The sequence below is a fragment of the Erpetoichthys calabaricus genome, chromosome 1, assembly GCF_900747795.2.
Source record: "Erpetoichthys calabaricus chromosome 1, fErpCal1.3, whole genome shotgun sequence".
In the NCBI taxonomy this organism is placed as follows: Eukaryota; Metazoa; Chordata; class Cladistia; order Polypteriformes; family Polypteridae; genus Erpetoichthys; species Erpetoichthys calabaricus.
In genome coordinates, this window is record NC_041394.2 from 49,979,382 (window position 1) to 49,999,153 (window position 19,772).

Below are 19,772 nucleotides of genomic sequence, written 5' to 3' on the forward strand. Positions count from 1 at the left end.
AAATTGGCCCTAGTGTGTGCTTGGTGTGTGGGTGTGTTTGTGTGCCCAGGATTGTTTCCTGCCTTGTGCCCTGTGTTGGCTGGGATTGGCTCCAGCAGAACCCCGTGACCCTGTGTTCGGATTCAGCGGGTTGGAAAATGGATGGATGGATGGATGGATAACATTGCAAGATGCTGAGAAATTAGTTCACACTTTTGTTTTCAGTCAACTAGATTACTGAAATGCACTCCTCTCAGGACCACCCAACAAAGACATCAATCGATTGCAACGAGTGCAGAATGCAGTTGCTAGAATCTTAACTAGGAAAAGAAAATCTGAGCACATCTCTCCAGTTTTGATGTCACTTCACTGGTTACCTGTGTCATTTAGAATTGACTTTAAAATACTGCTTATGGTTTACAAAGCCTTAAATAATCTGCTCCATCTTATATATCGGAATGTCTGACACCTTACACTCCAAAATCGTAACCTTAGAACTTCAAATGAGTGTCTGCTTAGAATTCCAAGAGCTAAACTTAAAAGAAGTTTATGCACCTGCTGTTATGCACCTAAAATCTGGAATAGTTTGCCAATATGAATTTGCCAGGCTAATACAGTGGAGCACTTTAAAACAAACTGCTAAAACTCATTATTTTAACATTCTTTCTCACAGCTTCATTTTAGTTTAACCCTGATATTCTGTATATGCATTTAATTATCAATATCATTCCTGGTGGCTCCAAAATCCATACTAACCCCTACTCTCTCTTCTGTTCTTTTTCTGGTTTTCTGTGGTGGCGACCTGCGCCACCACCAACTTATCAAAGCTCCGTGATGTCCCTACATTGATGGATTAAAGACCAGAAGCCCACATGACCATCATCATCAAGTTCTTCCATGTTAACCCTGAATACCATGAGGACTGATTGACGTCATTTATGTTAGGTAGAATGCCTAGAAGGGGCTGGGTGGTCTCCTGGCCTTGGAAGCCCTGCAGATTTTATTTTTTTCTCCTCCAGCCATCTGGAGTTTTTTTGTTTTTTCTGTTCTCCCTGGCCATCGGACCTTACTTTAATTCTATGTTAATTAGTGTTCCCTAATTCTATTTTCTTATTTATTTTGTCTTTTTTCTCTTTCTTCATCCTGTAAAGCACTTTGAGCTACATCATTTGTATGAAAGTGTGCTATAGAAATAAATGTTGACTTGCAGAGCAACAGTGCTGACCTGTGGCGCTCCATTGTGTAGGCTGAAATTCCGTTTTCTCCGTTCCTCTCTCAAGTATAATGTTATATACTGTATATCTGGGTTTTCTTTGCATTGTAATCACACAAGCCCTGTAAAAACCCAATGAGAACCCCACTAAATTTGTTCAGTTACTGACCCTGGACACTCCAACTCACTTGTCAGTTTTCTGATTTATATCACTGTATCTTAGTTACCTTTTCCACTGTGGTTTTCTAAATGTTTTGCGTAATTCATTACTTGTTTTCGTTTCATATTGGTGAGCTTGTGTTTGTTGTTGTTTTTCTATTGCTTTCCCTTATTTCACTTTCAGTCGCGCGGTATCTCTGCTGTCCTTGTAAGGCTTGGGAGGTGGAGAAAGTCCTTGTGGCCTCAATGTCGGTTTTCTATATGGCTTTCTCTTTCTTTGGAGTAGTACTGAGGTCTCTTTGGAATTTTATTTGTGATTCTCTGCCACAACGCACAGGCCTGATGGATGAGCTCTGATAGATGAGCACTAAGACTAAGAGTACTATAAACCACTGAGTCGTGAGTTACTATTATTTAAAATGGCAGTGTGATGCATGTGGTTCTGTGCTCCTACATCTCATGTCATTCCCATCCACCTCTGACCATCACTACCTGTTCACCAAGTAAGACCCACCCGCTTTGATGATCACACTCGATTCACCAAAGGTGAAGTGTCACAAAGACACTTACATGGGAAAAAGTGCACTACAAGAGCAGAAAGGCTGAGAAACACCTGACACCTTTGTGTGGCGCTGTAGTGGCATCTTCTTTAAACACAGGTGCATCTCAATAAATTAGAATACCATCGAAAGTGAATTTATTTCAGTAATTCAATTCAAAAAGTGAAACTCATATATTATATAGGTTCATTACACACAGAGTGATATATTTCAAGTGTTTATTTCTTTTTTTGCTGATTACGGCCTACAGGTAACGAAAACTCAAAATTCAGTATCTCAGAAAATTAGAATATTACATAAGACCAATACAAAAATGTATTTTTAATACAGAAACGTTGGCCTACTGAAAAGTATGTCCATGTATGCACTCAATACTTGGTCAGGGCTCCTTTTGCAAGAATTACTGCATCAATACAGCATGGCATGGAGGCAATCAGCCTGTGGCACTGCTGAGGCCTTTAGCTCATCTGCAGTGTTGGGTCTGGTTTCTCTCATCTTCCTCTTGACAATACCCCATAGATTTTCTATAGGGTTTAGGTCAGGCGAGTTTTCTGGCCAATCAAGCACAGTGATACCATGGTCATTAAACCAGGTATTAGGACTTTTGGCAGTGTGGGCAGGTGCCAAGACCTGCTGGAAAATGAAGTCAGCATCTCCATAAAGCTTGTCAGCACAGGGAAGCACAAAGTGCTCTAAAATTTCCTGGTAGATGGCAATGCTGACTTTGGACTTGATAAAACACAGAAGACCAACACCTGCAGATGACATGGCTCCCCAAATCATCACTGACTGTGGAAACCTCACACTGGACCCTTAAGCAACTTGGATTCTGTGCCTCTCCACTCTTCCTCCAGACTCTGGGACCTTGATCTCCAAATGAAATGCAAAATTGACTTTCATCTGAAAAGAGGACTTTGGACCACTGAGCAACAGTCCAGTCCATTTCTCCTTAGCCCAGGTAAGATGCTTCTGACGTTGTCTCTGGTTCAGGAGTGGCTTGACACAAGGAAAGCAACAGTTGTAGCCCACGTCCCAGATACGTCTGTGTGTGGTGGCTCTTGAAGCACCGGTTCCAGCCGAAGTCTGTGGTTATACCTGTTGCTTGTGCACCTTTTTCTTCCACATTTTTTCCTTCCACTCAACTTTCCATTAATATGCTTGGATACAGCACTCTGTGAAGAGCCAGCTTCTTTAGCAATGACCTTTTGTGGCTTACCCTCCTTGTGGAAGGTGTCAGTGACTGTCTTCTGGACAATTGTCAAGTCAGCAGTCTTCCCCATGATTGTGTGGCCTACTGAACCTGACTGAGATAGGCCTACTTAAACCAGACATTTAAAGGCTCAGGACACCTTTGCAGGTGTTCTGGGTTAATTAGCGGAGTGGAGTGGGACACCATGAGTCTACAATATTGAACCTTTTCACAATATTCTAATTTTCTGAGATACTGAATTTTGGATTTTCATTACCTGTAAGCCATAATCAGCAAAATGAAAAGAAATAACAGCTTGAAATATATCATTCTGTGTGCAATGAATATACGTATAATATAATATGTGAGTTTCACTTTTTGAATTGAATTACTGAAATAAATTAACTTTTCGATGATATTCTAATTTATTGAGATGCACCTGTACCTCCAAGGGCAAGAACCATTCTAGTGACAACATCTACCCCTGTTATAAATTGTCAATCAAATTCACCACAACAGAGCACAATGAATGACACAATGAGAAATAAACGAGACATCTGAGTCTGCAGCTCATTACAATGTGTATTTATTACTTTAAAACTGTGTCTTGGCATCTGATTGGTGAAATCTTGGATAAGGCACTTCAAAACAGAAAAGGAGAAGTTACAACCTGGAGAAAATGTGGACGACTTCTAATGAAAAAAGAATTCATGAGGAGCCTTCACTGCAGTCATTTTATTATTTTCTTCCCACTGTTTTTATTCAGCTGTTGTTACTGAGGGGTGCAAACTGTCAGCTGCCACTTTCTCAAAGCATTTTATTTTTCCTCATTACTAAGTCCACCGAGGGAGAAAAGAATGTTTTGTTTTCCATGCCTCCAAGACTAACCAATGAAGAATAACACAAGGTGTTTCTGAAACAGACAGGAAGACAGTGCTGTGAAGGATGATGAAATCTAGGACAGTCGGGGTCATGAGGGAAAAGATGGAAGGGAATGAGTTACATAATGAAGATTTCAAAGCAAAAAAACTCACCGGGATGTGGTGGTTGACAGAGAGAAATATGAAATTCAAGCAGAGAAAACCACTTGCAAGAAACAAGCACTTGTTTTGAAATGTATTCAAGCAGAAAGCCACAGACACTTGTAGAAACACAAGCCAACACATTCAGCCTGATGCAAATGGAAAAGGATGGCATATACACAGTAATGAGGCAAATAAGCTCTCCTCCATCAAAAGAAATTAAGTCCAAGATGGAGAGATGAGCCAGGAGTACTACTGGGCACAGTGTTGATAATTGCAAACAGAAGTGGAAAATTGGAAAGGGCCCATGAAAATTAAATAGAGAGAAAGTAAGAGAGAGAAAGAAAGAGAGAGAGAAAGATGGACAGTTCTGAGCAAATTGTGAGAGAGCAGACTGCAAAACTGGGAAACAAACACAGGGTGGCAACTGCCACTATTATATAGTGCCTTTCACATCTATCTATCTATCTATCTATCTATCTATCTATCTATCTATCTATCTATCTATCTATCTATCTATCTATCTATCTATCTATCTATCTATCTATCTATCTATCTATCTATCTATCTATCTATCTATCTATCTATCTATCTATCTATCTATCTATCTATCTATCTATCTATCTATCTATCTCCACCATGGCCCATATCAAACAAATCTGCTGGTGTTAATGGCCTCATCTCATTTGAAAGTTGTTCAGATCTATTATGAGCAGTGGCGGCTCGTAGCTAAAATTAGTGGGGGTGCTGCTCCAGAAAATGTGTAGCCTTTGTTTTAAAATTGTGTAAAAGGAAACAAACATGTATAAAAAGAAAATTTATTCAGAAACCGAAAAAAAAAAAAGAATCAAATAGAATAGCTGGAAGCAGGATAATAATCTAATTCTACACTTTATCACATTCAAGAATATGGTACACGGTTTTTAAGCACAACACACGCACTGCTCCCTCGCAGCCTCGCGTGCAGCTTCCTATGTGCGCATGCGCACAACAGCCAAACACCACGCCGCTGGAACTGTGAAGCGCACAGTTCCATACAAAGATTTTTGTATCTTTTTCATAAACTGGGGGATGGCTACTGACATTAAGCTTAAGGAGAATATATTGTACAAGTATAAAGAAAGAATTAAAGAAAAAAGGACTCATTATATTAAATGCTATCGATAATATCAAGTAGAAATAGGGGGTGCTGCAGTTCCACAGTGCCTATACGCGAGCCTCCGCTGATTACGAGTCTACACTTGGACTACCTTCTCTGTCACGTGTAGGTTCCTGTTTTGGCTAGCAAAAGTCCATTTAATTTTCATTGCATCACTTAGTAAATGCACTTACTCATTTGCTGTTGTCATACCGTGAAGGGGTAAATTATAACCCACTTTAAAGATGGCTAATAACAAGATCATTTTATTTGAAGCACTCCAATGGCTGCGGCCTAATTTAGTTCCCACTACAATGCTAATTGAAAGCCTCTAATTTGTACTTGCCAATCTAGTAATGGCTTCCATGTTTTTAGCTTCCTATGCACAGAAGAGAGAGCACAGCTCTCCAATTTACTAAGTGACATTAGTCCAGGGTCTTTTAAAGCCAAGTGCCACAAACACAATGAAGGCACGTGTGCCTTGTCACCTCACGCCTGTCTATGCTACTGCAGATGTCATTAAGAAAGCCATTTTCAGGCCTGGCAATTATTTGTGACTGTTCATATTTATGGCCCCCATCATTTTAGCCCCTAAAAATTCTGTTTTGGCACTAGATACCATTTGTCGCACAGCTCCTTCTAACACGTCCTTATTTTTCAATGTTACTCACTCTTTGGAAGAGCTTCTCCTCCAATTGTATTCCAAAATGCTCACCACAGAGCAGCTTTTGAAAGCACCTGAGAGTGAATTCATGGCCCTGCTGTTCTAATGATTGCTCCTTTAAAATGATGCCAATTCTATTATGCTTGTATTTCTTTGCTGCTCTGCAACTTTAATGTAATAGAACAAATGTATTGTGTGTTTTCAAAATGCAGATAAAAACATAACCACGACCGGCACACAGACGATGCCTAAAGTGAAGCAGATGCTGTTTTGTTTTCAGAGCAGGGCACATATTCACAAACAGTTCATAATTAAAAGAAACAAATAACCCCCCTAATGGTTCTATCATCCAGAGGAGCTTCTGCTTTGCCTTTGATTAAAGCCGGTGCTTTTTCCACCTGACCAAATGTTTAGTGACATTTCATTACCAGTTTCTCTAAACATGGCCCCACTAATAGAGGCCCGACAGCTGGTGATGCTGCGCGTTTCAGCTTCGCTAATTATGTGTCATTACGGAGGTATCAGCTCCAGAATTCGGCCCAGACACCTATGCCTGTTTCCCTAAACAATGTGAAGAAGGTGGGACATTGCATGTCCATTTTACTCAACCAAATATCTCTTTTTTGGCTGCTTGCTGATCTTGGCAGAAGACCCTCTCCCATCCTCCAGGGCTGCAGGGATTTGTGACTTTCATTCTCTGCCAGCCCTCTAAATGAGTCTAATGAGCTGATAATTTTAAAAAATGAAAGGACTCTCTGGAATATTTACACAGCGTACCTCAAATTAAGAGTGCTTTTTACATAATGAGTTGAAATTCTGTTTTAAATGCAGCAAACCTTGCAGATAATTACATCACTTACGTGGTTGGAGAGAACTGCGAGCCTAAAAGCGCAGCAGGATGATCTCCACGTCTTGTCTCTCATGTTGCTCTTCAGAGGTGCGTTTTTCATTCATTCTGTGTCTTTGACAGATGGTGCCTCTCTCACTACTTCACAGTCGAAGATGCACCTCCATAAATTAGAAGAGTAAGTAAGTAATATTTTAATTATAGAGCACATTTTAAACAATGGAAGTTGACCAAAGTGCTGGACAGAAAAAAAAATTAAATACAAATTAAAACAGAATATCAGTAGCACACAAGAAAAGATAAATAAACAATATAAAGTGATAAAATATAATTAATAAATTAGAAGAGTAAGTAAGTAATATTTTAATTATAGAGCACATTTTAAACAATGGAAGTTGACCAAAGTGCTGGACAGAAAAAAAAATTAAATACAAATTAAAACAGAATATCAGTAGCACACAAGAAAAGATAAATAAACAATATAAAGTGATAAAATATAATTAAAGAAAAACACATTGACAGAGGCACAAGCAAAACTTTTTGGAATAAGTGAAACAAAAGAACACAAGGGCTTTTGGCCCTTGACTTCTTGTGTATTGCTTTTTGACTTTGATTTCTGGTTAGCCTTTTGGGCTTTGGTGTTCCTGACTTCTGGTTTTGACCTACAAATCACTTTCACTTATCAGTTCCAGTCATTCCCAAAATGGGAAATTGGCTTCATAAGTTCAAAAATATAAAGAAAGTCCCAAACTATTCAAAAATGCCTCACAAAGGAGAGGAAAAGTGTAAAACTCTGGCCTGTGGGAACAATCCAGAAGAACAATCATTATACGTGAAAATATTTATAAAAGAAATGTTCAAAAGGTGATTCAAAGGTGAAAAAGTCCCAAAACAAACTTTGAAGGCAAGTGCAGAAAACAAAGCAACAAATAATAAATAAATAAACAGAACTATAAAAAACTCCTGTGACTTTCGATGATCCACTACTGAGATCCACTCTCTTGACTCAATAGAGAGCCAGGGGGCGGTCCCAGCAGCAGTGACATCAGGGAGGCCCCGCCCTTCTAGGTGTCATACTTGAGCCAGCATGTCTCCCCCAGCTGGGGTTCAAAATGGAGCTCCTTGTTTGTTTTGTGTTATTTTATGCCATGTATTTGTAGTAATGTTGATTTTGTTTATATACATTTTTCTTTGTGTTTGCTTATAAGTGAATGTGGCCTTCATTGTGTCCCTTGTGTTCTGTAGGTGGATCCCCAAGGGATGGGGCCACCTGCTAATCACCACTAGGAATGGCCCTTCATCTATTTAAGTGAGGACCTCCCATAGTTCCTGGCGGTTCATTGAACATGCTGGAAGTGGAGAGTGTTTTGGTGAGTTACTGCACTATTGCTTTGCTTTGTGTTTCCTGGATTTTCGACCTTGTGTTTTGTTTTTGATTACAGTTCTTGGATTCTGGTTTGGAACCATGCTTACTGATTTTTTGAACCCCAGCTCCATCTTGACTACGATTTTTGGATTTTGTATTTGGACTGTGTATTTGATATTTTTTAACTTCTATTCTGTTTTTGACCACAATTTTTAGGATTCTGTATTCAGACTTTGTTTGCTGTGTCTGCCTTGTCTTTTCAGGTATCTCCTTTGTGCTCTTTGGAGCTTTGTGCTTGTACAGCCATTTTTGTGAAAATAAACCTTCATTTTTATCAAGTTTGGTCTGGGCCCTTTAGGTTTCTAGTCGGGGGATTTTTGACGGTGTTTCCCCCCTCTAGTGGGCAACCTTGGTAGTGTTTTTGGCTCAAGCATTTCATGACAGTAGGGCTCCACCCTCAAAGCTCAAGATGGCTCAAGCCACCCTTCTATCCACCTACCAGAACAGCATCCTTCCCTGTGCTGACTGGAAGTCCCTGCAGACCCAGCTGTAAAAGGACAGAAACAGAGGGAGTCCTCAGGTTAGGACCTTATAGTCAAATAGAGAAAAGAATAAATAAAAAAATAAAGACAGTTATAAAACTAAGCAGGAACAATAGAATTCAACTCCCACCTAAGAGGACCCCAGTTCTTTTGAGTAAAAATGATCTCAATGCAAAGAGCCAGCCCAGCCATCATGGTCATGGTTAAGAAGTCTGAGCTCAAAGGCACTCTTTGAAAATGAAAAGAAACCCAACTAAGACCAACAGAGAACTCCATGCACCTGCAATGCCTATAAAGACTATGAAGCTTTTGAAAGTAGTACAGATGGTGTCTGTTGTCAGCAGCTCCTGGTGGTAAGACATGCTCAGTATTTAGAATTACCACAGAGACCTCAATGTGAAATCTGGTGCCCATTACTCTTGGTGAGTCAGCTTTATGGTGGACAAGGACAAGCCAGGGCACCTCAGTTTCCCAGAAGGCCAGACTCTTCTCTTCATTAGAATCAACATTAACATTTGTATTTAAACAAGGCAGGCCATACATTAGCCTTTATTAGTGATGTTCTATGACATGAAGCCTGGTGATTCATGAGTGTGTGCAGTTTATTTTTATTTAGTTATTATTTTTTACAGACGGTTTTAGTGCTCCCTAATTGTGTTTACCTTAAGCACTCTGATTAAGCTTTGCAGACTTCAGGTACTGATTTTTTTCTTTTTCACTCAGTAATTTTCTTAGTTGCCAGAAATATGTTACGCCTTCTATTTATTCAGACAAAGCATCATCTCTGTTTTGTAGTGAGCCACCTCAATAACAGCTGCTGTGCATGGAGAGCAACATGAGAAATGGTCAAATCACACAACTCTTTCTGCCCTCAGTGCGTAACAGTGATGGATAAAGAAATGTTTTGTTTTTTTGTAGGAGCAAATTGTCTACCCCCTGTTTGTGAGCATATTGTGTTTATCTTAATGGAAAGAATTACTGAAAATTGGTTGTAATTATTACTGAACACGTCTGTCCATTAAAAAACCTGTCTAATTAAATTCCGGCTTGTGGGGACATTTTTTTTTCATTTCCAGCAAAAAATGTAATTCTTTCAGTGGATGAATGGAATAAAACTTGAAAAAGCCTTAGAAAAATGCAGAGCTTTTTTTGTTTTTGCTGCCCCTTCTTGTAATGGACTATAAACTGCCACGGTTAGTGTTGTGATTTGCTTTAGGCCACACCCTTAGTCCCGCCCCTAACCGCCAGAGATCCCACACTGGCTGTTTAGTTATTTATGTAGCCTTTGCATGTGGATCAGTTTTCTATTGTGATTTTTTAAGAATACTAATTTTTGGACCACTGAGGTACCTGTTATGTTACAGCTAGGGGTTGTTTCAAGGAATGTAACAGTATGGCTTGGCTCTGCTCCTTCCAACTTCTTTCATCTTTCCTCCGTGAAATCTTGTTTCAGTATTCAGATGCTCACAGTACAGTGCTACATACATACTAAACAATTCTGTACAGCACACAATGAATTCATCTGTTTTGTCATGGTAGGGTTCTATGGCAACCCTTTCCCCCTTATACCCTTTATTACTTAGACCTAAACCAAATGCCCCAAATGAAATTGAATTGAAATCAATAACATAACAAAAATGGGGTTTAAGACACCAACCCCAAAGACTTCACTGACTATGCCTGCTTGGAGAAGGCCTCACCCCAACGGGTCTAATTATAGCTCAACTATCCTGCTTTAGGCCTTGTTGGTCTTGTAATGAGTGTACAACTTTAAGAAAACGTCATTACGTCATAACGTGCGTTGTTTGTAAGTCGGAAACACGACTAGCTGTTCTGTTCACATGTGCTATGCCCGAGTGTAAATAAAGTGAGCCCAGAGCTCTGTTAAGACGAAGTGTGAGTGTTCATTCAAAATCATTACAGGTCTAAGCCTCAAAAATGTTTTTAAAATGTCCCAAAAACACCGCACAAGAGTAGGATGACCGAAAACCTTGGCTTGTGAACAGGTGAGCAGCAAAGAATCTTTATAAATGAAAGGGTTTATTTACAGAAAATTCAAAACAACAAAGTAAAGCTCAAAAAAGCTGCCAAAAAGCAATCCAAAGTTAAACAAGTCAAAATATAGAAATCCAATAACAAAATCCAATGAACAGAGCAAAATCTCTCTATTATAGAAAAAAAATCTTGGAAGGTAGACGTGATTTTCTCAGAGACACTTTAACGTCCCGTGAGACAAGGCAGTGAGACAAAAGGACAGCTGCTGTACAGGCTTTCAAATGTTCGAAGCGCTGCGTGACATGTAGATCACGCAGCACGGCAGCAGCAGCAGCAAGCCAGCAGCTGATCTGACCGCATCTCCTTAGCGTGTGTTCAGCCTCCCACTTCAGAACACGAGCGGCAGAGACGCGAAGTGGCTGGTGTGTAGCGTGCTTTGGGTGGAAGGGAGTGGGTGAGCGAAGCGAGCAGGGGGCAAAGCCCCCTAGTAAATACAAAAAAAAAACAGAAATTCAAATAAGAAACACACTCTTACTATCACTCCAACAGACTTCAATGCACCAAGTCAGAGCTCTCCTTTGACTTTGACATAAATAGCCAGAGGGAGGGCTCAGACATGGTGATGTCACTGTGGCCCCTCCTCTTGGGTCTCCACCCACAAAAAATCATGAAGTATAAGTAAATTGAAACATAACAGATAATGCATACAAATAAAACGAATAACAACTAAGAAATGACAAAAACACCAATAAAATTCATAAACACATATAATCCCGTAACACCTGCTCTTTGATATTTTTTATTTATGACCTCATGCAACAACATAGAGCACTAAAACTGGCAAGGGAGAAAGTTACACTTTTATTCATGTATGTTTTAACTTATGATTTCTAATTATGCTCAAAATGTGAATAAGCAGAATAAAATGAGCACTGGCTAAAATGGCATAGCCTGTTAATATACTACCAGGTGTCTTTCTGTCTTTGTATGGTGATTAGTTTCTGGTCCAGCTTGGTATGTGCTCCCGGATAGCCTTTGAATGGAGTTCAGCAACAGGCATCATGGCCTGTCTCCTCTAGTCAGGCTGGAAAAAGGCAGAGAGGGGAGAGTTTCTTTATTACTCCTGTTTTTACATTGATCTGGTTTCCTGGATGTACCTTCTGAACCAATTACCGATGTCCCTGCTTCCTTCAAGCCCTGTTTAATCGTGACTCAGCTCAAGCAGATTCAACCAGCATTCCAGATTATTCTTTCCTCCTGGAGTGAGAAGGAGTGCCATAATTTGTATTTATCACTTCCATTCCAGGCTATGCTGGCCTCTTAATGGCCTTCCATCTCAGCCCAGCTGTATTCACCCAGGCTAGCTGACCAGTCCATTTCTGAGATTTTATCTATACTAGTCCTATACTATTATTTAACTGAGTTGGGGGTCCCCTGTGGGTTTTCCTGTGAGTCATACTGCATATAGATGTCAAGCAGAAGAGCAGGGGATGGGTTTAAGCAATAATTTTAGAAAGAGCAGAAAGGCACAGCATAAGAATTCATCCATCCACTTCATTGTTCAAAGGTGTAAACAGGCAGGAATATTGGTGATGTAATTATCACTATTCTGTTTTTTTGTTGCCTCATTATTAGAGTGTTTTTGCAGCAAATGAGTATGTGTGTGTTCACATATGATGCCACAGCACCAACCTTTAAGGAGGCAAGACTCTTTTTCTCTTTGCATCTGTGCCTCATTTTCAAATAAAAGACTTACTGGCTGAAGACGACTAGCTTCTGAAGCTAGTTCTTTTGTTTCTTATGTTTTATTTCTGGTTAAATGTCTTATACCTCTTGATAAATTAGATTTGTGCTCATGACCTTTAGTAGTGCTTTAATGTGCCGTTGTAGTAGTACACTGTCTGAGAGGGAGAGAGAGACAACATTTTTTTTTTATTATATAGGACCAGGAGATAAGCATAGTCAAATACCAGGACAAAGTCGTAGCCAGCAGATCTAATAGCACTGCTGTGGAAGCCTAAACACTCACCAGAAGTCAAAGTCTTAAAGCCAAAAAGAAATGTCAAGAAACCAAATAAATCTTAAGTAGAACTGCTAATCAAACACATGCAAAGTTTATCCAAAACTTAGATAGCTACTGGATGAGCACACCAACCTTTATATGGTCTCTCCAATGACGTCATATGTAGTGCATTCCCAGATCCCTTTTTGAAAGGCTACCATGACAACAACCAATTCAGAAGGACACAAAATAATGGTGGCCATGACAAACCAAAGTGGGCATGTGACATAATGCTAAATAAAATGTTATATCTTTATAGAGATTTCCTAGGACAGCAGGTCAAAATAACTGATACCACTGAATTCCTTGGGTTAAGCAAACTCCCCCTATAATAATTCTTTGCATTTATATAGCGCTCTTCTCACTACTCAAAGCGCTCAGCAGTTGCAGGTTTAGGGCCTTGCTCAAGGGCCCAACAGAGCAGAGTCTCTTTTGGCATTTACGGGATTCGAACCTTTCGATTGCCAGTGCAGATCCCTAGCCTTAGAGCCACCACTCCGCCTTGAATTGAATGTGTACCTTTAATAAAACAGCTTCAGAGAAAAAAGATTATACATTTTACTGATCAACACATCATACCAAGTGGTAGTAGTGTGCACTAACTTGTCCCTTGATGCTCCTTTATCTTGTTTAAATATTTTGAAGCAGAACCCGGCTATTGATCATCGCTTGGTTGGCGGATGAGCATTATAAATGGCCTTTGCTGCTGAGCTGCTGCAGCTGAATCTCAGTGTGAGTCTTTAAAAGAAGGAAATTGAAGTGACCTTAACTGAACTCAGACTGCAGGAAGTGCATGTAATAATGAGATGAAAAATAAATATGCATAAACAATAACCAGAAAGTAATAAGCAATCAACAAAAATAAAAATATTCACCATGTGGCTGACAGCACACACTTCTGTGTCGAACTGATGCTGGATTGCAAACCTACAGAACTGTGAGTTCAAACCCCAGCCCAGTCACTGTCTGATTGGAATCTCATCCTGTCTGTCTCACTTGTTGTCACCTTCTCTCCTGTCAATGCTCATCCCATCGGATGAGAAAAAGTGCAGTTTTAATCCACTTGTGGAGCATCAGTACAAATAATATTTGTTTCTTCAACAGTTATATTCAAACATAGAGGCAGTCATCCATTATGAGAGTTAGCCATCATCCTTAGTGTACAATTATACTGAACAACATACTTGACATTACATAGCAAATTGAGAGATGGCTACATCTAGGGTTGCGCCACTTTGGAAGCATGCCATGCTTTGTATAGCTGTACAGGTAATTAAAATAGCTTCTTCTGCCAGCTTCTGCTTCCATTTGTGTCCATGGTGACAGGATGGCCCATCACTCAGCAATGCTCAAATCCTGACAATCAGATGGGTAGGAAGATAAATGAGGTCCAATTAAAAACAGTTCCTTCTACCACAGCAATATGAGGTTCAGATGATGGTGAGAGACAGTTACACTGTTGGTCACCTTCAGGAACAATGCCACAGTAAATTTTACTGTTGCTAAATAATAGCTAAAATACTCTAAGGTTCAAAAGACCACTCACTCATTGCCTATATGGAACTTGCATGTTGTTCCCATGTCCATATCACTCTCAGGTCAGATCAGGTTGAGGAGCATGCACTGCTATAGCACATTGCCGCACCCACCACACAAAGAAAGAGCTCGGGACCCTGGTTAGCAACCCCCCAAGCAGACATGAGTTCCAGTCCCACCATCTGAAAATCGCCATCTATCTGCTGCAGCCAGGTGTTACGCGGGCATCCCCTTGGCCTGGTCCAGCCGCTCAGGTCCTCAACAATGATTATCTTGTGAGCCTGATCACATTCGGGGGAATCGTGCCACATGGCTGTAATGCTGACTGACGCTCTTTCACAATGCAAAGTCAAATCAGCAGTTCCCAAGGATTCTCTGAAGAGACACAGTACCCAAGGAGTCCAGACTTCATCTCAGGTCATTGGATAGCGTCCATGTCTTGCAACCATATAGCAAGACAGGAAACACCAGGATTCTAAAGACCTTCATCCTTTTGCATAGATGTTGGGAGTGCCATACACCAGTTTCCAGGGACCTCATGACCCCCATGGTCTCCCAATCCATCTACTGACTTTATAGGAAGAGTCACCAGAGACATGAATGTCACTGCCGACAAGGTCGACACTCTCTCCACAAACAGACACACTGGTGATGGCTGTGCCCAAGAGGTTATTAAAGTCCTGAATGTTGGTTTTTATTCAGGACACTTGCAAGCACAGACACTCAGACTCCTCGCTTCCTATCTTGAGAGCCCTGATTAGAGCCTCCATTGACTCAGCGAAGATCATAGCATCGTCAGCAAAGTTAATCTTTTTTCATCAACAGATGCCCCACTGCCACTGGACCCCATGAGCTTGCTCAGCACCCAGTCCGTACAAGCACTGAACAGAGTAGGAGCAAGAACAAACCCCTGATAAACCTCAGAATCAACTGGGAAAAACACAGAGGATCTGTCTCCACTCTGCACAGCACTCACTATACCAGTGAACAGGCCAGCCATGATATCCAGAAACCTTGAGGGGATCCCACGAAGTCTCAGGATGTCCCATAGGACAGCTCCATCAACTGAGTTGAACGCTTTGCGAAAATTGACAAAGGCTGAAAAAAAACTCTGCTGATATTCATATTCATATTCACCTGCATTATTATCATTCTTTAATTTAATATTATTTATTGTATCAGTATGCTGCTGCTGGAGAATGTGAATTTCCCATTGGGATTAATAAAATATCTATCTATCTATCTATCTATCTATCTATCTATCTATCTATCTATCTATCTATCTATCTATCTATCTATCTATCTATCTATCTATCTATCTATCTATCTATCTATCTATCTATCTATCTATTTGTGCTCCATGAAAACCTTCAGTACCAGAATGCAGTTGATGGTAGGCTTCTTAGGTGTAAAACCAGACTGCTCCAGTTGCTGGTAGGTGAATAAATGATCACGGATCCTATTGAGGATAACCCCAGCACCAAGAGTAGTGTTATACCCCTGTAGTTACCGCAATCCAGGAGATCACCCTTCCCTTTCCAAATAAGGATGACAAGTCCCATTTTCCAATCAATTGGGTTAATGCCCGTCTCCCAAATGGAAGCAAAGATTGCTTGCAATGCCAGTCTGACAGCCTTAAAACCAGCCTGGAGAAGTTCACCCTGAATACTACAGATCCCTGCAGCTTTCCCTACCCTCAGCTGGTTCACCACCTGTGCAATCTCAGTGAGATTGGGTGGTTCATAGTTAATTGCAGAATCAGTCTCAAGAACCGTGGGGTACTCTGATCTCCTCAAAAATATACTTTGCCTCGTTGCTCTAACCTGGCCTGGTATTTACAAGATTGAGCTATATGGTAGGCTGGCATCATCTTCAAGGCTGTTTTCTGCCTTTCTCCTGATGCTGCTGAGATAACTTCTACCCCCACAACCCTTAATATGAAAAAATGAGTTGAGAACATAGTGGTCTTGGGGGTGTCCTTCGAGAATTGTGAAGAACATCATCCTCCCTGTTGTCATCCTTTACTCAATCCTGTTGATACACTAATTACATGAAAGAATCAAAATAAAGGAACTGTCTACATCATTATATAATGGGACATTGTGTCACCACGAGCTGCAATAATAGGTTAAATTTACTTCGCCTTAGATTCTGATAACATCTAAGACTTAACTGAAACTGTTCTTCCATGAGACATTCCATCAGTTGGTGTTTAATGATGCTGGTGGAGGATGTGGCTCCAGGTGCCAATCCAAAGCACTTATTTGAGACCTGATGACTGGGATGGCCATGGTATGATTTACATTACTGTTAACACTCTTCCTACTATTTCATAAACCTGCAGTGCCCTATGGATGCAGTGACACCTCCAGAAAAAAATGTGAGGTGGCACTTCATTGTCAGTAGTAGCGACAAATGAAACAAGCTGCCCTGCTGTGAGCAGGAGTGAGCTTGGTTAATGGTTTGGCATCCCCCAGGGCCCTCAGGCATCCCACATAGGCCCTCAGGCAAAGTAGTGAACTGGGGCCCCTGTTTTGATAGCAAAATAGAAACATAATATACACAGGCATCAGAAACATTGTGGGCCCATACACTCCTGGGGCTCCCGGAGAGTGCCCATTGTCCCCATATGTTAAGATGTCCCCTCCAAGGTTGATCTCAGCTTTATGCCACTTACTGCTGAGGTAACTTCTGCCTCCTTAACTCAAACATGAATTAATGTGTTAAGAATATGACTGCTTCCATATTTTGGCAGATCAATTAGTAAAATTTTTCATATTATAAAATCATTTGGGGATGTCCTTCATAGAATATAAAGAACAGCATCCTCCCTGTCATTACCTCTTACTTTACTCTCTTGATACACCACTTACAGGAATGTAGCAGCATAAAAGTAAAGAAATTTAATTACTGCAAAATTCATTTCAATGAAACACGAACAAAAACATTCATTTTGTTTCTGGAATTTCCATGCATTAATTCTGCATGCACCTACCTGTCAATTAGTTGACTTGACAGCGATATTACAGGTAAACTTTTTGAGTAAAACCAAGAGATGCACATAGAAAAACATAAAGGGGACAGGCTGAAAAATCACAAATAGAAATGGAAGCCAACACTTGAGACAAAGATTAAGGTCAAAAGAACAGGCAAAAACGAATGGAACATGCAAGAATATTTAGAGCAAAGATTCTTTAGTAGATTTTTGGTATCTACAGATCAGAGAGAGAAACAAACCCCTAGCCATCTTTTTATCCCATCATGTTGATTACAAAAAGGTCACGACATCTGAGGCCACACCCATAGAAAGGCGGGGAAGTTAGCCTAACAATGGCAACTCAAAATGGCAGTGAATAAGGACATGAAATGGCTGTATAATCAGTTACAAAACCAAATCATGACATTACTCACTGAACTTGATATCAGTCAGTCAATCAGTCAGTCATTTTCCAACCCGCTATATCCAATAACTGCATATTTGTACAAAGGTTGACTACAATAATAGTTGTTATTAGTTAACCTGTTCAGTGCCCATTGAAATAGATTATTAAGTCCAATTAAATAAATACATTGTTCAAATGATATTTATATCATTTAAATCACAAAATTATTGTTATAGTTGCTTGAATTCAAAAGAATATCAAATTAGGTTTATTTATGAATACTAAACAAAATTATTCATAGGCATACTCTAATGCCAAAAGACAACTTTTTAATATTATTTATGTTTTGTTTAGCTTTGTTGTCAGTGTTTCTCAACCTTTTTTGGTGTCATGCCCCAATTTATTTTCATGACCCAACAAAGGGGGGTGTCCCCCTTAATGAATCTAGTGCAATCATCAAAGTGTGGGGTGAATCAAGCACGATTGTCAGAGTGGAAACCCACTTGTGGCCCACCACGACCCAATACCATTATAAACAATAGCAACTCACAACCCACTGGCAACAATTGCGATCCAGTGGTTGAGAAATACTCATCTAGATCAAACCAAAGAACAAGCATGGTAAATTCTTCTTGTTAGCATAATGTGCCATTGGTAAGGTCTCATCTCCTATTGGTATATTTTGGCATATTAATCATAAACTAATTCCTCAGGATCATTTGCTTGCTGTTCAATAAACCATAAAATATTCTGCTTCTTTTTTGTGTTTTTTTGGCCAATTATATCTAGAAAATGCTCAAGATAAGGGTCTTTGCACTTGTTGACACTATACTTAACACATCCAAATTATCCCATCTTTAATCACTCACTGTATATTGTAAATACATCTTTGTAATCTTTAGAACTGAAAAATCATGCTCACAACCTACAGTGCTAACATCAAATGCAATCTTAGAAGGTTTGAACGACTTGTGAACTACGTCTTTCTCTCTTGTCTCTTTCGCTGTTATTTTGTCACAGTAGAGTCCTTTGGTGACTCTGTTTTCACTTTTAGACTCCCATCTATCGCCTTGGATGTTTAATCTTAGCAGCCTGGTCACCATCAGTGCTAACTGCTGTTGTACTTAAATACTTCCTTCTTTTACATCTGTAACAGGAGGCAATTAGAAAGAATACCTGAACAGGCAAGACAGAAAGTTACAGTTTTTATCGGTACATTAACTTAAGGTTTCCAACTGTGTAAAAATGAGAGTGACAAAATAATAACAATACAACCTTGCATTTCATCGTGTATTCAAAATACTTAATACCAGGTGGCTCTCTGTCTTAGTAAGTTGATTTGGTTTCTGGTCTGGTGGGTCCTATTCCTCTGGTAGAGACAGTAGTATGACATTTGCATGAATGGAGCAGCAAAGAGACCTTTAGCCTCTTTGTTAGCCTAAATTTTTGCTAGTCTAGCTTTCCTAATGTACCTCTCCAACCAGTGGGATGTCATAGTGCCGGGACTTCCTGGATTCATGCCAGTCCTGCTTAGGCTTGCTTTATCCCTCCTCCCAGTCCAACTACTAGCTAGTAAAGACATGTTCATGTCCTTGCATCTCAGCTGCCTGTATTTCCCTAAGCTTTTGTTCTGGAAGGGGAATTGGTGCTCATGTTTCTAAAACTTACAGAGGCTCATGAATTCTACCTTTATAATTAAATCCACACATTTAATGTCACAGATAGAGTATCAGTGCAGCAGCATTCTACTTAGCTGGGGTACAGGCTATAGCAAGGAACACTTGTGCATTCATTTACAAGCTGATCAATGTGTCAGAGGGGGACACTTTTTACATTTTTTTGTGCACTGGGTGGTTCCATTAGGCACCCACTGTTGGGACTGGGGGGTGAGAAGTTAAAAGGCTGTCTGTACTTATTAATGGTTTTTGCTGTCTTGCAAGGGAGTCACTGCTTTGAAGTTTGGCCTTAGAGAATGTTTGTATTTACCTGGCTTGGAAATATTGGTTCCTAATCAGCATATCTGTAGTTATTAATGTTTGGTAACCATACATTTTGTTAACTTGTGTTTTTATTAATTGTTAAACCCAGGCAATTTAGATGTGCCATTGATTAAACTG